The sequence below is a fragment of the Balaenoptera physalus genome (genome assembly GCF_965194825.1).
Source record: "Balaenoptera physalus genome assembly, chromosome: 7".
NCBI lineage: Eukaryota > Metazoa > Chordata > Mammalia > Artiodactyla > Balaenopteridae > Balaenoptera > Balaenoptera physalus.
In genome coordinates, this window is record NC_138886.1 from 55,036,417 (window position 1) to 55,056,595 (window position 20,179).

The 20,179-nt window shown below is 42.5% G+C and overlaps 1 long non-coding RNA gene across 2 annotated transcripts in view; it reads right to left on the reverse strand.

Annotated features, from left to right (window-relative positions):
* LOC309665001 overlaps nt 1–20,179 on the reverse strand; it is a 132,223-nt gene that overhangs the window by 45,336 nt on the left and 66,708 nt on the right. The window contains exon 3 of one of the 2 annotated variants that reach the window (XR_014266142.1): nt 1,563–1,774. The exons of the other annotated variant lie outside the window; for it this stretch is intronic. This is a non-coding gene — a long non-coding RNA (uncharacterized lncRNA). The remainder of the gene's footprint in view (nt 1–1,562; nt 1,775–20,179) is intronic. 2 annotated transcript variants of the gene reach the window in all.

The window sequence follows — 20,179 nt, forward strand, 5'->3', positions numbered from 1 at the left end:
TCTGACTAAATCTTTGTGTGTGGCCATGAATATTTTTTGAGATAGAGTCTTAGAAATAGAATTAATCAATCAAAATTTCAAGATGTCTAATAAAAGTAATCACAACAATACCATTAATATTAATGACAAATATTCCTAGAGCATACTGTCTGTCAGGTACTCTGTCACGTGCTTCACATTCACAACAATCTTAGATGGTAAATATTGTAGCACCTTCACTTTTAAAACGACGAAATTGAGGCTTGGAAACTTACTTGAGTTCTCTCAAAAGGTGTACCAGAAAAATGACAGATGAGGGATTCAAACCCAGGTCTATTTCTACAAACCATGCTCTTTCCATTACACAAAATAAAGGAGGATTCCCTCACTGTGCTACAATGAGTAAATGACTAGTGTTTTTACTAAAGCAACTCAAGTTCAGTGAACCAAAGGATGCCATATTGGGAAAAGCCAAAAAGTCCTTAAATTCAATCCTCATCTGATCTGTGAGTCATCCCCTCAACACTGTCTACAAGGATCACTTTATTTATCTACGTTTAAAGACAGTAAACTCTCTTTCTAAATATTTCACCTTTGGACTACTCTAACAATTAGAAAATTCATTTTTATTCTGAACTGAAAATTATTTCCTTTTAGCCACCAACCACCAGTCTAGGTCTAGACCACAAGGCCACAAAGACATTATCCCTCCTCCCTGTGAGGTGACAGCCCTTTGCAAGTGTCATTCAATCCCCATGCCCTACTCAGGTCTTTTTCAAGCCCAGGATTTCTTTAACTTTTCTTCCTTAGACCACTGAGCATCCTCACCACTGGGAAAACTTCCGCTGACTATGTTCCAGGCTGTGTATTTTTTCAACAAGGCTGGGCACCAGCTGAGACACCAGAAGTGCCACCAAGTGTCGGCCACCAAGAATCTGTCTAGCATTATGTAAAGTCCATCGAGGATGTGCCTTGGGGGAACACTGTTGGCCTGTTGGGCATGGGCCAGTTCCTGGTGAAGACAGGCACCGTCACCATCTTTGAGCACGCTCACAACATGCGGGTGATGAAGTTCAGCATGAGCCCGACTGTTGGGGTCACCACGGAGGCCAACAACTGGCTGATCTGCCCAAGCCAGTGGAGGGGCTGAAGAGGCCGGCCAAGCCGGTCCGCGTGCTACAACGCACCACTGAGGAATCGGGGAAGCACATTATCAGCGGGGTGGTGAGCAGCACCTGTGGGTCTGCCTGAAGGACCGGGAGAAGGACCACACCTGCATTCCCACCAAGAAATCCTAGCCGGTCGTGCAGTATCGCGAGACCGTCAGCGAGGAGTCTAACTTGCGGTGCCTGTCTGAGGCCCCCAATGAGCACGATCGGCTGTACGCGAAAGCACGGCCCTTCCTCGACTCCTTGGCCAAGGACACCGACCAGAGGTGTCCGCCCGCCAGGAGCTCAAGTAACAGGCCTCAAACTGGCCAAGAAACATAAGTGAGACGTGACCGAGGTCCGAAGCCTGCGGTGCTTTGGGCCCTCAAGCACCCGCCCCATCACCTCCCCGACATCACCAAGGGCGCGCAGTACCTCAACGAGATGGGGACAGCGTGGCGGCTGGCCTTCAGGGGGCGCTTCGACATTCGACATTCGCTACTTCACGCTGCACGTGGATCCATTCGGAGCTTCCCCACGCCCGGCGCTGCCTCTACGCCGCGCTGACCTCCTGCCCCGGCCCGTGGAGCCCCTCCACCTGTGGAGATCCGATGGCCGCAACAGGGCTTGGTAGCATCGAGGGGGTCCTGCACAGGAAGCGGGGCCACGTCTTAGAGGAGCCCCAGGTGGCCGGCACCCCCTTGCTTGTCGTGAAGGCCCTTCGACAAGTCCTTTGGCTTCACGGCCGACTTGAGGGCTCACACGAGCGGCCAGGCCTTCCCCTTCCTGGCACCTCCAGACCCTGCTCGCAGACCCCTTCGACCACACCAGCCGCCCCAGCCAGGCTGTGGGGGACACGCGGAAGCACACAGTCCTGAAGGAAGGCATCCCAGCCCCAGACAACTTCCAGGACAGATTGGAAGCGGCATATTACACAGCGCCTCCGCCGGGGCACGTCTCTGCGCAGCGCCCGCGTCCAGCCGGCGACCCACGCAACCTCTAGCCTCTCGTTCTCCTCACGACGCCTCGCGAGACTGTCCAGACCCGAGATGCTCCGCCTGCCTGCCTTCTGCGGCCCACTTGGTACCATCGCTCACGGTGGACGTTTGATGACGTTTCTTTTCATATCTATTTAAAGGTTTCGGAGCAACAGAAATGCCTTCGCAGCAGGTACTTATTTGGCAGGTGGAGGTGGGGGAGGGGAGGGGACACCCAACACTTTTTTTTTTCATTTCTTCAGAGGGGAACTCAAATGTCCCCCCCAAAAATTTAAAATAAACACATGAAGAGGTTTATTTGGGTAAGTGGCCTCTTGTGGATTTTCTCCCAGAAAGGGGGGGAAGGAACAAGTGGGTAGACATTCTCTTTGGACAGAAACTAGAAGGCAGGAAATCTTGTGCCATGTCACCATGAGCATCTTCAGCTGTATTAGTGTCGTTGGAATAAAATTCGATATGGTGGTGACAAAAAAAAAAATCTGTCTATGGTTGAGAAATAAGTAAATAGGCAACATGGCATGATAAGTGAAACTACTGACATGTACAGAAGGTTCTAAGATAGCACAGAGAAGGGAGTGATTAACTCTGTGGGGATGGAGTCATTCATTCCTTCATTCCATAAACATTTCCTGAATACATACTATGTGCTGCAATGAGCAAAAACTTGGATAAATACATTTTCCAGCAAAGAGAAAAAGAGACATTTCAGGAAGAGGAGATCATATGCATGTATAGATGCCTAAGAGATCATGGTGGGTTTGAAGAACTGTGCGGCATTACAAATTGGGGAGAATAAAATTTGCAGGAAAAAAGCAGCATATGAGGCTGAAGTATGCAATAACTCATACTATGCATTGAGTGCAACACTTCATTATATGCATAAGTAAACAGCATAAGTAAATTTTGTGGAGGTACAAACCCCAGTGTTTGTGTATATTAGGTAAAGTCTGAAACTGCGAGTAGCCTGTGACCCTTTTGAGAAGGTGGGGAGAGAAGGCAGTCAGAGGACACAGGGAATCACCTTACTCTCCCTCAGGCTGGAGGACCCTCAGCTGGTTGTGGCTTTTCCCCACCCAGCAGTCCATCATGGGACAGAACAGGTGTCATCAGATGTAGCATGCCTGCCTCTCCTAATACTTTCTCACCTTCCCTAGATTCCACTGGGAGAAGATTTCAATCAATTTTTTCCTGAAAGGTTCATGTATGACCCAAAGAAGCGGAGGGTTAAGGGCAGAAACAGAAATTGTAGCTTTAAAAAAAAAAAAAAAAAAAAAGCTAACATTCTATTTATTTCTCAGAAGGGGAATAAGTCATCCATGTTTGGGGGCTTCTAGAAAGAATCTCCACGAAGGCGTCTTAACCGTCCTAACCTTCCTCTGTCTCCTTATCTTCGAGTCTTCCCCTCTTCTATTTGGACCCCACTCTTCCCTATCTCCCCTTCCCCTTTCTATCACTCCCTATGATTCCTGCCAGGATGTAGAGTCCTGGTGCCAACCAGTTGTTGAGTCTGGAATATTCTGCAACCTCTGGTTTCAGCTGGATGCCAGTGGAGGTTTTCTCTGATCCCCCTTCTGTAAAATTGTTCTATAGGGTACATTCTCCTGTGAAAGGACTTACGCTGAGGGTGCTTCACCTCCAAAGGGCCTGCCTCCAGATTGCCTTCTGACGTTCCTTAAAGGCAAACAAACTTCGTCTGTGAAATAAGTAGTTACTTGCAAAGATTACCTTGTCTAGTCTATATAGGGAGCATGTTCTCTTGTTAATATAGCTTTAACCCTGCTCCTTTTGAATTAGTAACACTAGACCTCTCTCCAGGCCTGGTTTTCATTAAGGCTTTCTACATTAACTGAAAAATCACTCTACTTGGGTCACCTGAGACAATGGAACTGTACTCAAATAGTTTCTTCTTCATTGTCAGGTTTCTTACTGATAAAAGTCTAGGAGGGGTGTGTGTGTGTGTTTGTTGAGTAGGGTAGGATGGGGTGTTCACTTTTTTCCAGCTGATATGTAAATGTTTATTTGAAATTTGAAAAATAATCACATTTCTCTATCTCCATTGAGGACAGAAAAACCAGAAAGAGGCTTGCATTGTCAAAAGAGATTCAGTAAAGCACTTAGCACCAGGAAACACACATGCAATACCTGGAGGCTATCATTATTCTTACAAAAGGTGCATCGCCTTAGGATCTCTATGTAGAACCTGTCTCCGCCTGGCTTACCTGGGGTTTGTGGTTCCTCCTGGGAAAGGGGATTGAAGCCAGTTACCTCTCAGTGCAGCCCTGAACCTTAGATTCTAACGGGGGACACAGTTGCAGCTTTTTCTTTTTTTATCCAATCCAGGATTTTAATGTTTTCTTTTACTACCTAGATCACCTCGCCCCCCCCACCCCATGCAACATTCTTTTCAAAGTATTGAAGCTAAGGCAGGAAGGACACACAGTTTACACCCTTTTGTTTCTAGATGAATTAATCATCTATTTCTGCAGTCATTGGTGGGAGCACCTCAAAGCAGCCCCATTCTCTGAGTCAGGACTACTGGTGCTTATAGTAACAAGTGGAAACACAAGACTACACAGAGATGTCACTTGCCAGAGTGAAATAACTGGAAAAAATCCAGAACTGCTTCTTTAGGTCACTGTTCTTCCTGAATCACTGCTTGTTTTATTCCCTAAACAGTGGAGCTTAATTTGTTTTTTAAAGTGAAGGAGTTTCCTTTAATCCAGCAATCCCACTTTGGGGGATTTGACAGAAATAAAATAATGGTGTGTGTAAAAATTGTTTAATGTTACAGTATTTATAGGGTCAAATTTTAAAAGTAAATTTTTCTTTCTTTCCCATTATTTTGCTGGTTACTATGGGCGCATATTTATCCTTTTAGATTTGGAAAGGAAAGAATGTAGAATAGAACTTGATTTGTTTTAATTGTGAGGAGAGCAGGGGTGATCGGGGGGTAAAAAAGCACTTCAAGATGACATTATGACCCAGTGGACTAGTTATTGTTTATTGTCTAACTTGGCCATTTATAACAGGCTAATATGTACCAGAACTGGCAGCATTAGGAAATATCTGATACCATGCAAGTCTTTGTTTTCCTTTGGACAAGGAAGAAGTTTCTTTGGTCAATAATTCAGAACCTCAGGAAAACAGTTTCAAAACCAAACTGTCATACTACCAGCTCCCAGCACACTTATGTTCCAAGTATATTCAGGTCAGGCTGTCAGAGGTTTATTGAGCAACTATTATGTGTCAGGCAGGTGCTAGTAAGATACGGGGCAATGAAAATGAACTACACATGGCTCAACTGTCAAGGTACTCAGTCTAATTGGGTGGAGATAGGGAGGGTGGCAGACACATAAATGAGGAGGATAATGCTGGTGATGATGACTTTTGGTGCGATGTACTTTTATGGAGAGAACAGCATCATTGGTCACTGGACCTGCAGAAATAAAGGCGTGGGGATGTACAGATGAGCCTGTGAACATTTGGTATTATCAGGGTAGGAAGTGCCAGATAATGGGAGACAGTCGATGCAACTGGGAAAACTGATTCTGCCCAGATAGCAGAAGACCTTACATGGTTTTGTGGAATCTGAAGGTATTTGGAGGGTTTTTTTTTTTTCCTGCAGGCAATGAGGAGCCATGAAAAGGCTTTCCAAAGGAGAGTGATATGGTCAGATTTGCATTTCAGTTAGATCATTCCAGTCTCAGACAGGCATATGTGCAAAGGCAGAGAGTCCAGGCAGGTGACAGAGGAATAGTCTCAATGAGAGATGGTGGGGCCGGCATGTGGGCAGTGATACAGAGATGGAGAGGAAGGATGACTTTGAGAGAGATTTAGACTAAAATAGGTAAGATTAAGTAATTGATTAGATGTGGGGGTGAATGAGAACGTAAGATAACTCCTAGGGTTTTGGTTTGGATGTCTGGGTGGTTGAAGATAAATAATAGAAGACGACAAGTGCATCAGGAGGAGGAAGATAAGTTTAGTTTTAGAAAAGTCTAGAATGACTATGAGGTATACAAATAGAGGTGTCTTGTAAGCAGTTGGCCATGTAAATCTGGGACTCAGGAGAGAAGTCAGGGCTGGAGCTATGAACTTGGAAATCATAGAATATACTTGCCTGGTTGGATCTAGGAGTCACATACCTTATGGGCCAGGCACTGCACTTAACTCTGGGTATACAACAGTTGCACAAAATAATTCTTGGTTCTTGTCCTCAAAGAGTTAACCATTTAGTGGGGGAGACAGACATTAATCAAAAAAGTCACATAAACATATCATTGAAAATTGTGCTTTTGCTTAGTGCAATAATGGAAAGGTGAAGCTACTACAAGATAGTTAAGAGAAGGACCTGATTTGCAGCTGGGGTCGTGGAAGTTCTCTCTAAGGAAATAACTTATGGGGGTAAAATCATGACCCATGGAAGAGTAGTAGACCAAGGATGGAACCCCAGATAACACCAAATGTACAGACTGGGAAAGGAGAACTGAAAAGGAGGAAAAAGGCAGAAATACAGGTGGAAAAATAGAACTATTGTCATGGAAGACAAGGAAGGAGAAAATTTCAAGAGAGAATGTTCCAACAATGTTAAATTTAGCACAGAAGACAAGTAACATAGGGCTAAAAAGACCCATTGATTACAAGTATGGAGGTCATTGGTGATCTTGACAAGCAGTTCATTGTACAATAGAATTAGAAGCCAGATTTTTGTGAGTTGAGGAGTAAATGAGAAGTAAGAAACTGTTAAGGGGAAGAGAGCACAGTGGTTAGAGTGGGATGAATCAAAGAACTGATTGATTTTAGGATCACAGAAACTTTAACAGTGGGTTGAAATTATAAGAAAGAAGAATTAGGGTCCCAGAGGAAATGAGAAGGCTGGGATCACAAGAACAAGCAGAGGAATGGCTGTGGTTTGGAGGAAGGCACTCTCTCCTTTTAGATTGGCTGGAAGAGGTAAAGGTGCATATGGATGTGGCTGTGTTTACAGAGGGGGACCTAGAATGTTGAATAGTTCCTCACCAAAGACCTCACTATTGTAGTATGTGAAGGAGACAGCTTCTCTGCTGAGAATGAAGGACCTGAGGAGAGTGGGGGTCACAGTAGTTGCTGAGGGGAAAGGGAAAGAAGATGACAAGCAACAAGAAAAAGAGTTGAGCCACTATGCTAACCCTGGCTTTGTAGTGGAGCCAGCCCACCTGAAGATGTGATTTTCTCCAACCTATCACTTAACAATCTGGGTACAGAAGGAAAGCCACATTGCAAATTTCAAGATTGAGTTTTGCCTGGTGGCTGTGGCATAAAAGCCAGGCTGCAGAAGAATTAAGAGACTGAGTGGAATTGTAGTTTAGGTCATCAACCATGTGGGTCAAGTCAAGGAAGGAAACAAGTGAGGCTAGAAGGGGGATGACTGGAATAATAGGCTGAGATTTAGGGTACAGAGGACACCAGGAAGCTAAAGAACAAGAGTTTTAAGAAAGGAGGTACATGATATTGGGGAGGACTTGGGGTTTTGTCAGAGAGTGGTTACCTAGGATTTCTAATATGGAATGGTTCCAAGCCAAAGATGGAGGTAGCTCCAGTAAAGTGGGGTTTACTGGAGTTGAGGCTAAGAAACTGAGGCTCAAGTGTTGGATGGCTCATCTACAGGGTCATTTGAACACATGGAATATCAGCAGGTAACGGGAAGGGGTGGAGAAGAAAGGAGCCAAAGGGTCAATGAACCTGTTAAGAGTGCCCAAGAGGGATTTCCCTGGTGGCGCAGTGGTTAAGAATCTGCCTGCCAATGCAGGGGACACGGGTTCAAGCCCTGGTCCGGGAAGATCCCACATGCTGCAGAGCAACTAAGCCCGTGCACCACAACTACTGAGCCTGCGCTCTAGGGCCTACGAGCCACAACTACTGAGCCCACGTGCCACAGCTGCTGAAGCCCGTGCACCTAGAGCCTGTGCTCCACAACAAGAGAAGCCACCGCAATGAGAAGCCTGAGCACCGCAACGAAGAGTAGCCCCCGCTCGCCGCAACTAGAGAAAGCCCGTGTGCTGCAACGAAGACCCAACGCAGCCAAAAATAAATAAATAAAATAAATAAATTTATTAAAAAAAAAAAAAAAAGAGTGGCCAGGAGGCTGGTAGTTTTCAGTGATCAGAAGGAGTAGAAGAGGTACAACCTAGTGGCAGGACCCTTAAAAGAGCTGAGATTTTTACCAATTGATGTAGGAGGAGTTTGAAGCAGCCTTGGTGTATTAGTTTTCTAGGGCTGCCATAACAAAGTACCACGAACTGGGCAGAACAACAGAAATTTATTCTCACACAGTTTTAGAGGCCAGAAGTCCAAAATCCAGTTGTCAGTGGGGTTGGTTCCTTCTGGAGGCTCTGAAATGAATGTCTTTCATACTGCTCTCCTAACTTCTGGTTGCCACTGGTAATCCTTGGCATTTCTTGGCTGATAGGTGCCTCCATCATCCATGGTGTTCTCTACTCTTGTGTCTTCACATCTTATAAGGACATCAGACCGATTGGATTCAGGGCCCACCCTACTCCAGTATGACCTTATCTAATCTTAACTAATGCAATAACCCGATTTCCAAATGAGGTGGCATTCTGAGGTACTGGGGGTTGGGACTTCAACATATCTTTTAGGGGGACACAGTTCAACACTTGGACAATTGGAAAAGCCAATCCTATCACAAGAACATGAATCACAGGAGAAACAGAACAATACACATCTTTGTTGGAGGGGGACGTAGCAGGCAGCAGCATCCTGAGGTTGGAGCCAACTTTCACTTAAAAAAATGAGAAAGAGTGGGGACTTCCCTGGTGGTCCAGTGCTTAAGAATCCGCCTTGCAACAGAGGGGATGTGGGTTTGACCCCTGGTCAGGGAACTAAGATCCCACATGCCAAGGGGCAACTAAGCCAACGTGCCACACCTACTGAGCCCGTGCACCAAAACTAGAGAGCCTGTGCACCACAACTAGAGAAGCCTGTGCGCCACAATGAAGATCCTGCGTGCCACAAATAAGACCTGTCACAGCCAAATAATAAAATTAAAAAAATATATATGACAAAGAGGGAAATCAGTGGGTGTTCCAGTGAGCATCAGGGAGAAGTGTGGGGCCCAGGAGAGCACCAAGAAGGAAGAGAAAAAGAACATCAAAGGAGATGCCTGGTCAGGGGGCTCTACTGATGGGGTAATGGCTGAGGAGGCCAGAGATCTGCTTAGGGATTGGCTGTCCTCTGGCCCCAGAAGTAACTCCAGTCCTCATATGTGCACATGGCTGTGTGGAGGCTTTTGCATTGAAGGAGGAAGAGTGTATTAGAGCCAGCTTAGAGTTGCCAGAGGATCTTGCTTTAGAAAGGTCTGGGTGGTAACTGGCATGCATAAGTATAAAAATATGCCTCTCATGGAGAGGAGAGCATAGTGGCCAAAACCCCAGGTTTGGCATTGGACAACCCAGGATGAGACCAGGCCTCTCTGTCACTTAACAATCACTTAACTTCTCTGGGCCTCAGTTTCCGCCTCTGTAAAATGGGGCCATCCTATCTCCTAAATCAATTGTGGGAATTACCTGAGCTAATGTGTATATAACATCTAGAGCATGGCTTCACACATAGTAAATGCTCAATAAATGGCAGCCATTTTTTATATTATAACTTTTTATTTTTGCAATAATTGTACAAGGAATTCTTGTATATACCTTTTATATAAATTCACCAACTGCTTACATTTTCCTTTTTTTCTCCATTTGTTATACATGCATGTCTCTCTGTATACACACATTTCTATTTATATCTCTATTTCTATTTCTACTTATATCTCTATCTGTAATTTTCCTTTCCTAAATCTTTTGAGAGAATTTTGGAGACACCATGCCCCTTTAGTCAATAATTCAATGTGTATTTCACAAGCACAAGGGTGTCCTCTTATAACCACACTGTGATTATCAAAACCAGGGAATTGGGGACTTCCATGGTGGCACAGTGGTTAAGAATCCGCCTGCCAGTGCAGGGGACATGGGTTCGATCCCTGGTCCGGGAAGACCCCATATGCCATGGAGCAACTAAGCCCATGTGCCACAACTACTGAGCCTGTGCTCTAGAGCCCGCGAGCCACAACTGCTGAGCCCACGTGCCACAACTACTGAAGCCCGCACACCTAGAGCCCGTGCTCTGCAGCAAGAGAAGCCACCATAATGAGAAGCTCGCACACTGCAAGAAAGAGTAGCCCCCAGTTGTGGCAACTAGAGAAAGCCCGCGTGCAGCAATGAAGACCCAATGCAGCCAAAAATTAAAAAAAAAAAAAAAACAGGAAATATAACCTGATACAATACTAATTATCAACAATCTATATTCTTTTTTTAAGACTTTATTTCTTTAGAGCAGTTTTAGGTTTACAGCAAAATTGAGAGGAAGGTACAGAGATTTCTTATATACACCCGGTTCCCACACATGCATAACCTCCCCCATTATCAACATCACTTGCCAGAATGGTACATTATTTTTACTAAGAATTAATCCACATTGACACATCATAATCACCCAAAGTCCATAGTTTACCTTAGGGGAAATATTGTACATTCTGTGGATTTGGCAAATGTACAATAATATACATCCATCATTATAATATCATACAGAATATTTTCACTGCCTTAAAAATCCTCTTGTGTTCTGCCTATTCATCTTTCCTCACCTCCACCCCTGGAAACCACTGATTTTTTTATTGGCTCCATAGTTTTACCTTTTCCAGAATGTCATATAGTTGGAATCATACAGTATGTAGCCTTTCTAGATTATCTTCTTTCACTTTGGTAATATCCATTTAAGGTTCTTCCATGTCTTTCATGACTTGATAGCTCATTAATTTTTAGCACTGAATAATATTCCATCTTCTGGAGGTACCACAGTTTATCCATCCAGCTACTGAAGGACATCTTGGTTACTTCCAAGTTTTAGCAATTATGAATAAAGCTGCTATAAACATCATTTTGCAGGTTTTTGTGTAGACATAAGCTTTCAGCTTTTTTGGGTAAAGACAAAGGAGCATGACTACTGGATTGTATGGTAAGAGTATGTTTAGTTTTATAAGAAACCACTAATCTGCCTTCCATAGTGGCTGTACCATTTTGTATTCCCAACAGTGTAGGAGAGTTCCTGTTGTTCCACATCCCTCGCCAGCATTGGTGTTGTCAGTGTTCTGGATTTTGGCCATTCCAGTAGGTATGTGGTAACACCTCACTGTCATCTTAATTTGCATTTCCCTGATGATATATAATGTGGAGTATCGTCCATATTAAGTTTTCATCAATTGTCTAATAATATCTTTTATAACTATTTGGTTTTTCCCAGACCGAGGTCTAATCCTGTATCACACATTGCATTCGTTTTCATGTTTCTTTATTCCTCTTTAATCTGGAACAGTTTCTTAGCCTTTCTTTGTGCTATTTGGCCTTGATTTTTATGAAAAGCACAAGCCAGTTATTGTGTAGAATGTCCCATAGGTTGAATTTGCCTGATGTTCCCTCATGATTAGATTCAGGTTATTCATTTTTGTCAGGAAAACCAAAGAAGTAATGTTTTGTCCTTCTTGGTACATCATATCAGGAGGCACATGATGTTAGTTTGTCTGTTTTAGTGATTAACATTGATCACTTAATTAATGGGAGACAGTCTTTTTATCTTATTGTTGTTGTTAAAAAGATGAGGGGCTATGTTTTAATAGATTCTCTTTTTACTGCCAATTAAAGCATTATGTTTTCTGTGAGCTTCATGGATCAGCACACCTGAATTTGGACTCTTTACCCTACTCACAGAGTAACCAAAACTGGAACAGAAAATGGTACTTCTGGGTGAACCAGAAGGACATAGAACTGGGACTTGCTGAACCTGGTTCCATTAAAGGCCCAATTCCAGGATAACTGGTCTACATTTTTTTAAAAATCCCTTTCATATTCTACGTTTATTTTTGACTGAATTTATTTCTGAATTTATTTTGATTGCCTTGGTCTGCTCCCCCTGACAATTCAGGATTCTTCTCAGGGAATGCATAAAGCACAGAATGGTTTGAGATGAAGTTTGGGACTTTCATATCTTTCTCTTAGGAGCGCTCAATTCAGTTGTTGTTATTTCAGAGCCCCAACTCAAGGACTAAAGGAGTGATCTGGAGCTGTTTTGAGCCTTCAGTCTCTCAAGGGACATGGAGTTAGGCTCTGGGATCTGTGCTTCAAATATTGAAGAATTCTTAAAGTCATAATTCTTGAACAACAAGCAAAGGAAAATGTTAACCTTCAAGCTTTAATTTAGTGGTGCTGTGTACCATCGAGTGGGTGGAAGAAAGAAGACTCACCTTTAATTCAGATGACATATATGTGAGAAATAATTCATATCCATTCAAAAGGTCAGCTTTGTATCTCATGCCGAAGTTTTTCAGAAAAGGTAGCCCACTACATTCATTTGACTTTCCTGATTTTGCACATCTGACTCTACATTTGTTTTTACAGAGTACAGACTAATGCAAGCGCACTCTTCATTCCGTTCACTAACAATGAGAAAAGATTATAACTCATATAGCTCTCTCTGTATTACAGCAATAGCAAAACTGCCAAATATAGCCATGTCTAGCTATTATGAATATCTTTAAGCTTGGAGGCCATAGCCGCAATAGCTAGCACTATAATTAGCTGTTTAATCAGACTGGCTTGGAAAAACACACTGAGTACTATTATTGCACTGAATATCCAGTAGATGACTAATTGCTAACTTAAAAATTCGGAACCATGACTCTGTAGAAAGTCTATAACAGTGTAAAATGCTTTCCAGTTATTCATTAAGAATAAAATGGGCTTCTATTGCATGTCTCCAACCTACGAAATGTTAATGTTGAGGGTTTTATGCAGACCATGTTCATAAATTTACAAATTGTGCCCATGAATTTAAATCCTAATAATTCAGCTTATTTAACTCCAATCACATCTTCTCCCTTAAAAGGCAGTATTTTACAAGCAGAATATAAATATATTCATTGACCAGTGATTACGTACATGACTTCCAAAATAAGGTGATTTGCACATGTAGTCTGATAATTTTGTTGAGGTGCTGACATGATTTTCTATTTCCCCCAACTCACTCACTATAATATGTTGGTGTGAACATATACCTGTTACAGAGATTTCAATCTGCTTTTCATCTTATGCCTCAGGCTCAAAAGGCAGCCTGAGGTATGTGGTGGTGTCTGCTACTCAGCCAGCTTTGATGCTCTATCCAAAGGGAAAGGATCCCCACACAACTCATGGGTCACTTTGGTACTGGTGACACCTCTCCTCTGAAAGGGGCTGATCCCATGCCAAACTGGTCCTTTGAGAAGCTTATATGGATACTTTACCAGGGATTGCTACTACTTCCCAGCAGGCTCTTGCCACCAGTCTGGCTAAATTCCAGATCAGGTGATGGCCTTCCTATTTAAATTTCCTTACAATTTCAAGTTGGTGAAATAAGATTATCCTTCCTATTGAGAAAGGCATTTGACCCTAGAGGCAGTCAAATTAGTGGCAGGTCACTTGTAGTAAATAGAGATATTTACTCATTCTGCAAACACAGGAACTGTGAGGACATGAAATTGAAAAATATTAGTCTTTCTCATGTGAGCTTCATCTCCATAGATTGTACCTTCACCTCTGCAGAAAATGAAGGTGCTTTGTGAGTTAGGGACGAGGTTCTTGATCATTAAAAACCTCATAGAAGGAGATTTTACAGTTCCTAAGATACCTATTTCAATTATTCATACTCCTCATAGCCAGGAAGTTTTCATTTATTCTAACTCAGGCTTTCTCAGCCTCTACACTGTTGACATTTTGGACTGGAGAGTTCTTTGCTGTGGGGCCGTCCTGTGCATTGTAGGAGGTTTAGCAGCATCCCTGGCCTCTACTCACCGGATGCCAGCAGCACACCCCTAGTTGCGACAACCCAAAGTGTCTCCAGACATTGCCAAATATTCCCTGGGGGAGAGAACTACTGATCCAACTTGAATTTGTACTTTTACAATCTGATGTCATGTTTTTGCTGTTTTTTTTATTTACTGTAGAGAAAGAGATTAATTTGCCATTATTTTCTATTGAATAATATCAAGGGAAGCCATTTTTACTTTTCTAAGCAGATGCAAAAGTTTCATCTTCCTCTGATTGGATCTCACTATTTTTAAGAGAATGACAGTGTAACATTGGCCTGATTCTTTTAATGCTTATTGACAAGATTCCTAGTTTCCTTTTTTCCCCATTTTTTCATTATTTTCATAGGCAAGAGTACTAGCTGGTTTTCATTTTGGAATCAGCGATTCTTAACTATTTCCATATGTCCATTCAGTATGCAATTTGCTGAAAGCTACATAGCCTCTCCCTAGAAAGATATGCTTATGCATATAATTTTTGCACATAATTTTAGGAAATTCAAAGCCACCACTTCTCCAAGCCCTTTCCTGGATCCCAGGTTAAGATTCTATGTTTTAAAACTAGTGCCAGTTCCTTGAGTTATGGTTTTGTGAGGTTATGAAATAAAGAAGGCCTGAATATGGCTGATAAAATTTGATCATCACGATGGCTTTGCTCTTTTCTAGGTAAATACTCCAGGCACTGTTAACCTTTTCCCAAGCATCCTATTTTCATCTTCTTTGTCATTGTGGCCTCTGTGTTTTTGCTAACCCATTAATGCTCTTGGCTTTAATTACTGATTTTGATAGCAGCAGAGCCATATTACTCGACAATAGAAGATGGATATGTCCCACCCTCGCTCCTGCCTACCCCACTGCAGCTGCTGAAGAGAACCTATCTATTGGGGCCTTTTGTGACTAGTGTAACCCTGCTGTGAGCTGTCCCCCTCATCCACCTCTTCAAGCCCACGCCCCCTGCAAAGAAAGAAAGAAACCACATGTACAAAAGCATTGGTGAGAAGTCCAAAGGATTCCTTGGAAGGGAAGAACAAAAATGAGTATATTGTCAACCAAAGAACTTCTAAATAATGATATAGACACTTCTCTAATGTGGGTTTCTCTTTCTCTAGTTCCCCCACTCAATCTGTATCCCTTCTGGCTCCCCCCTCCTCCTCTGCAGAGTAATTACTCTCTGCCCTCAAACCCAGATGCCCCACTCATCCTGGTGCACAGACAAAAGGCCTTGAAGTTAATGGGACGCCCCGCCTCCTGAGAAGGCAGTTTAAGATCGTCAATAATTATTTCGATATGTGCTTTGGTGAGTCAGTTTCCCTCAGCCCAAACCCAGTAATTTATCAGAGTATGTTTTTTAAACACACAGGGTATTCTTCCCCAAAGGAATTCTTATGTTACCTACTAAGAGGCTAATAGTTTTTCCATATCATTACACCAGTAAGAGATGGCATAAGTGGTTATTTTCTACATCCTTGCTACTTACAGTATGCTCCCTGGACAAGCAGCATTAGGATTACCTGGGAATTTGTTAGAAATTCAAAATCTCAGGCTCCACCCTGTTTCACTGAATCATTATCTGCATTTTAACAATAGTCCCAAGTGATCTGTATGCACGTTGAAGTGCCCTCCACCACCATCTTCACATCTTTACCACCTAAGCTGGAGTTCCCTTGCGGTCCTGGAGTGAATCGCCTCCTTCATCCTCCACCCTGAGCCCAGACTGAAGAGTGGTTCCATCTAAGGGACAGGTCAGTAGATTTCATTTAGCTAAAAGTGGCTTCTCAGCCACCCATCTCCCGCCTCACCCTATACCCAGTACCATCCTCTGGACTCTGAGATGTTGTTCAAGTTCTTAGATTCCTTTGATTATCTTCTGTTCCTTCCCTCGTGCTTTGAGGAGGGGGGAGGGTACAGAAGCAGAACATTTTACAATAACCCCCATTTATGGATGAGGAAACAAAGGCTCATGAAGATCAAATAACTTGTCCAAGTTCTCATAGATGGTCAGCAGGCAAAGGCAAGATCAAGCCCTGGTCTGTCCTTTCCTCTGTATCATGCTGACATTCTTTTATAACCACAATGCCAGGTGTAATTAGTTACTAGACATTCAGTGTGTGTGTGTGTGTGTGTGTGTGTATGAATGCAATTCTTTTCCCAAGACCTTGTCCCTTTGCTCAAGCACCAGTACACTGTGATACGTGATACCATGGTGCTAAGTGTAGGATGCTGTGAGCCCACAGGAGGGACATCTAATTCAGCGTTGGCTGTGAGGTTAAGTTTACTTTGAAGCATGGTATTCTAGCTGAAAACTGAAGGAAAACATGGGGAGAAGAATATTTGAGCAGAGAAACAGTGTGAAGTTCAGAAATGAGAGATCATGTGGCCGGTTCAAGGAACAATAAGAAGGAAATATAGTATGGCTGGAGCAGGATAGGGGAGGCTGGAGTGGGGTGGGGAGGAGGGAGAATGGGCAATGGGATGAGAAAAGACCCAGATGGAAGCAGGATTCCAGTTATGAAGAACCTTAGAAGCCACATAAGGGGTTTGAAGAAAAGGAGCATCACTGAAGATTTTTTTTTTTTTTTTTTTCACTGAAGATTTTAAGCATGGGAGGGACATGATCACGTTTGCATTTTAGAAAAGATGGCTCTTCTGTGTGGCTATAGATCCAAGAGAGGGCATGAGAAAAATGATGGAGTTGGGTTAGAAGGCAGTTAAAATAATATGGACGAGAGATGATGGTGGCCTGAACTAGGACAATAGCAGGAAGGATAGAGACGCAAAGGGTAGAGCTATTTAGGAGGTAAACCTCAGTAAGGCTTGATCGATGAAATGTGAGTGTGACAGAGATGAGGACATCAGGGTGTTGTCCTCCATTTTTGACTTAAGTAGTGGTGTAGATATTAGTACCACATTATTTCAGTATGTTATCAAAAATATTCCTACAAATTATCTCCTAATTAATATGTGAATACCACTTTATTTGCTAATACTTATGGCCGAATTTGCCCTTGTTATGGTTACAGGAAGTCTCCTCAGTCATTTACTACAGGTGAACATGCTTACTTGTATAATTGGATCATTATAGAGTATACACAGAATTATTGTCACAGCATGATGTCATAAACGAAAACCATTAGGGGAAACACTGAAGATTCTAGTAATTTCAATAAAATTATGCTTCTAACTGCAAACGGTCATTTTCTTGGTGAGTTATTAAACATGAGTTAAAAACAAGAGAGGAAGAAATAATAAGCCACAAACTATAGATGTGAAAAAGGGAACCGGTCATAAAATATAAAGATGGTCAAAGAAAAACAATATTGGCCACAGGGAAAGCAAACCTGGAAGCATACATAAGAGCATTGTTATTGGCTAGTTCTGATTTCAGGCATGACTACTGGAATTTCCTCAATCCCCAAGTGCCTATAAATGATTCTCAGTATCTTTTTTGACAGTACATGTAAAAACAGGAGTAATTTCTTGAAAACCCCATGTATTTTAAATCTGAAGGACTAGGTTACATATAAGTTAAATATTTATTTTTTCATTTATTAAGAGGAAGCTAGAACAACAGAGAAAACAGTTCCTTTTTCTCCTTAGCATAGAGACAGGAAGGAAAGGTAATCTTATTTTTTTAGTTACAGTTGTAGGCCAAAATATAATGGATTTGTCACTCTGACAAAATTGTCTAAGTCTCTAATAGCACCCCTGTCCTCAGTGACTTTCTGAGAATATCTTGCTTATCCCACCATCTATACAGCCCAATAGCTAGCCTAAAGGTTAGGTGGTGCTCTCCTAAGAAGCACGCCTATTTAGGCCTAGCAAGGTGGAATGCTTATCCTGCTATGACAGCTTGATAATGTGAAAATGAGTTGTGAGCTGTAGACAGTGTGGCTTTTGGGTTGTGTTGGGAGCCTACAGATGGGTTCTTTTATAATCAAAGTTTTTTTTAAGGGGGAAAAAACCTATCCTAGACTGGCACCTAAGTTCAGACCCTGCAGCAGACAATTCTAGAGCCTCAAAAGGAGCCAAATCAGTAATTCTGAACTAGAGAGGATCCTCGCATCCACAAATGCAACCTAAGAGCCAAATGGCCTAGTTATCTATGTAAAGGATACAATCCATATCAGTCTGTGTGTTTGTATCTGTCTAGTCCCCCACTAGACTTGGGGACATGAATTCAGGTTTTATTCACTTTTAAATCCTCAGAACCTGGCATGGAATTTGGTATTTAGTAGGTGACAACATTTATTTATAATACTTACATTCTGGTAACTATAGAAAAACACAAGTGTAGTAGGAACTGGCTGGCTATTCACCAAACCCTTTTTCCTTTCCTCCTGGGCCCACAACTAGTCTACATTTCCAAGGCTCCCTGGGAGGTAAGTCTAGCCATACGACTGAATTTAACCAGTAAATTGGGCAAAAATGGATATGTCACTTGCAGGCCCAGCCCATAAAAACTTACCATATGATCCCCCGCTATCTTTCTTCTCCCATTTGCCTCTGGATGTTAGTACCCAGAGTGACCTTGAGCCAGTGTCAAAGATGGCAGAGCCTGTGTCAGCTTGGATCCCTGAATGAGCCTCTTTTGCCACCCCCTTGCTGCCAATTAGACTTAACATGAGTAAGAAATAAAGTTCTCTTTTATTAAGCCACTGATATTTAGGGTCTGTTTGTTTCAGCAGCTGGTACTATCCTAACTAATACAACCCATTAAATAGATGATGCTTTATTGACATTACCGAAGGAAAGGTATAATGCTAAGTGTGCTATTTAGAGTCAGTCCTGGTCTTGAGTTCTGCATTTGACACCCACCAACTCAGAGACGTTGGGTATACGTTTAGCACCCTGATCCCAAATCAGGGTTGTTGAGAAGATTAAATGAGATCCCTAATGCTAGATGCTCTATGCTCAACTACCTAAACTCCTCTTCTGAAGCAGAATAATGCTCCCAAAGAAATAACCTGTAGGCAATTGGCTTAAAACACATCAGCCACAGCCACCCTAGCATAATGCCTAGTACATTGAATCACACCATTAGTGTGACTACATGACTGTGGGAAGTGCAGTCCTCTCTGACTTCTTGGTCTCTTCCAGTTTCATGGTCTCACGCTTAATCCCTTTTCTAATAAAAAAAAAAAAGGAGTTTCCATCAGACCTGGGCTTGCCTTCTGATACTGCACATTTTGAACTCTGATAATTTTTCAGCTATGTATTATCTCAAAGATAGTATGCAAGTTCCAGTTTCCACCTCTCAAGAAACATACTTTTCAATATGTCCTGCTTGTGGACAATTGTTAGACTGTCAAACTCTTCAGTGTGCTAACAAAGTTCTGTAAAGAGCTCAGATTTGACTCTGTTATTTAGGAAGGAACCCCAATAGCATCCTGAACAGTGCCACCCAGACCTAGCATGACTTTAAATGGGGGAGGGGACTCCATGTCCCTGAGTCTTATACCAAGTAGGGAATATTTTCCACTGCCCATTTTAACCATTACTTATAATGCCCCCAAAAGAACACAATTTCATTTTTCAAATTATTAATTGAGACCCAATAAGATTTAATCCAAATGAAAACTTGGATTTTGCTAAATGAAGTTTTGACTATCCAAATATGGGTCAACTTTGCCAGATTATAGAATTCCACCCTGCCCAGTTTGTCATCATTTTCATTTATAGACCCACGGTCAGATGTTTCTTATTTGTAGACAAAGAAGCCTTTGCCAAGTCAGTGAAAGCCAGAACCATACTGTCCTTTAAGGGGAAACACTATGGCTTGTGTACATTTCCTCTGAACTGATTGGAATGTGAAGTTGGCAAAAGCAAGGAGATTCCCAGCCACAGACACCATGTAAGAGAAACACAAAAGGGCAGAATCCGAGATCAAAAGGCTTGAGTGCCCTTAATGGCAAGCACCACAGTATAGCAGGGCTGGGCAGATTTTAGTTTAGATAATCTAGCAGTAGCAAGATTTCTGGTAAATGGAAGATGCAGCAAAACCTGTATAGCCCAGAGGCGTTTCCAAGCACTTTGGAGTCGTAGCTCTACCAGTTACCCCCTATGTGGTAATGGGAAAATTATTTAATCTCCTTGAACTTGGTTGAAACTTGGTTGTCTCA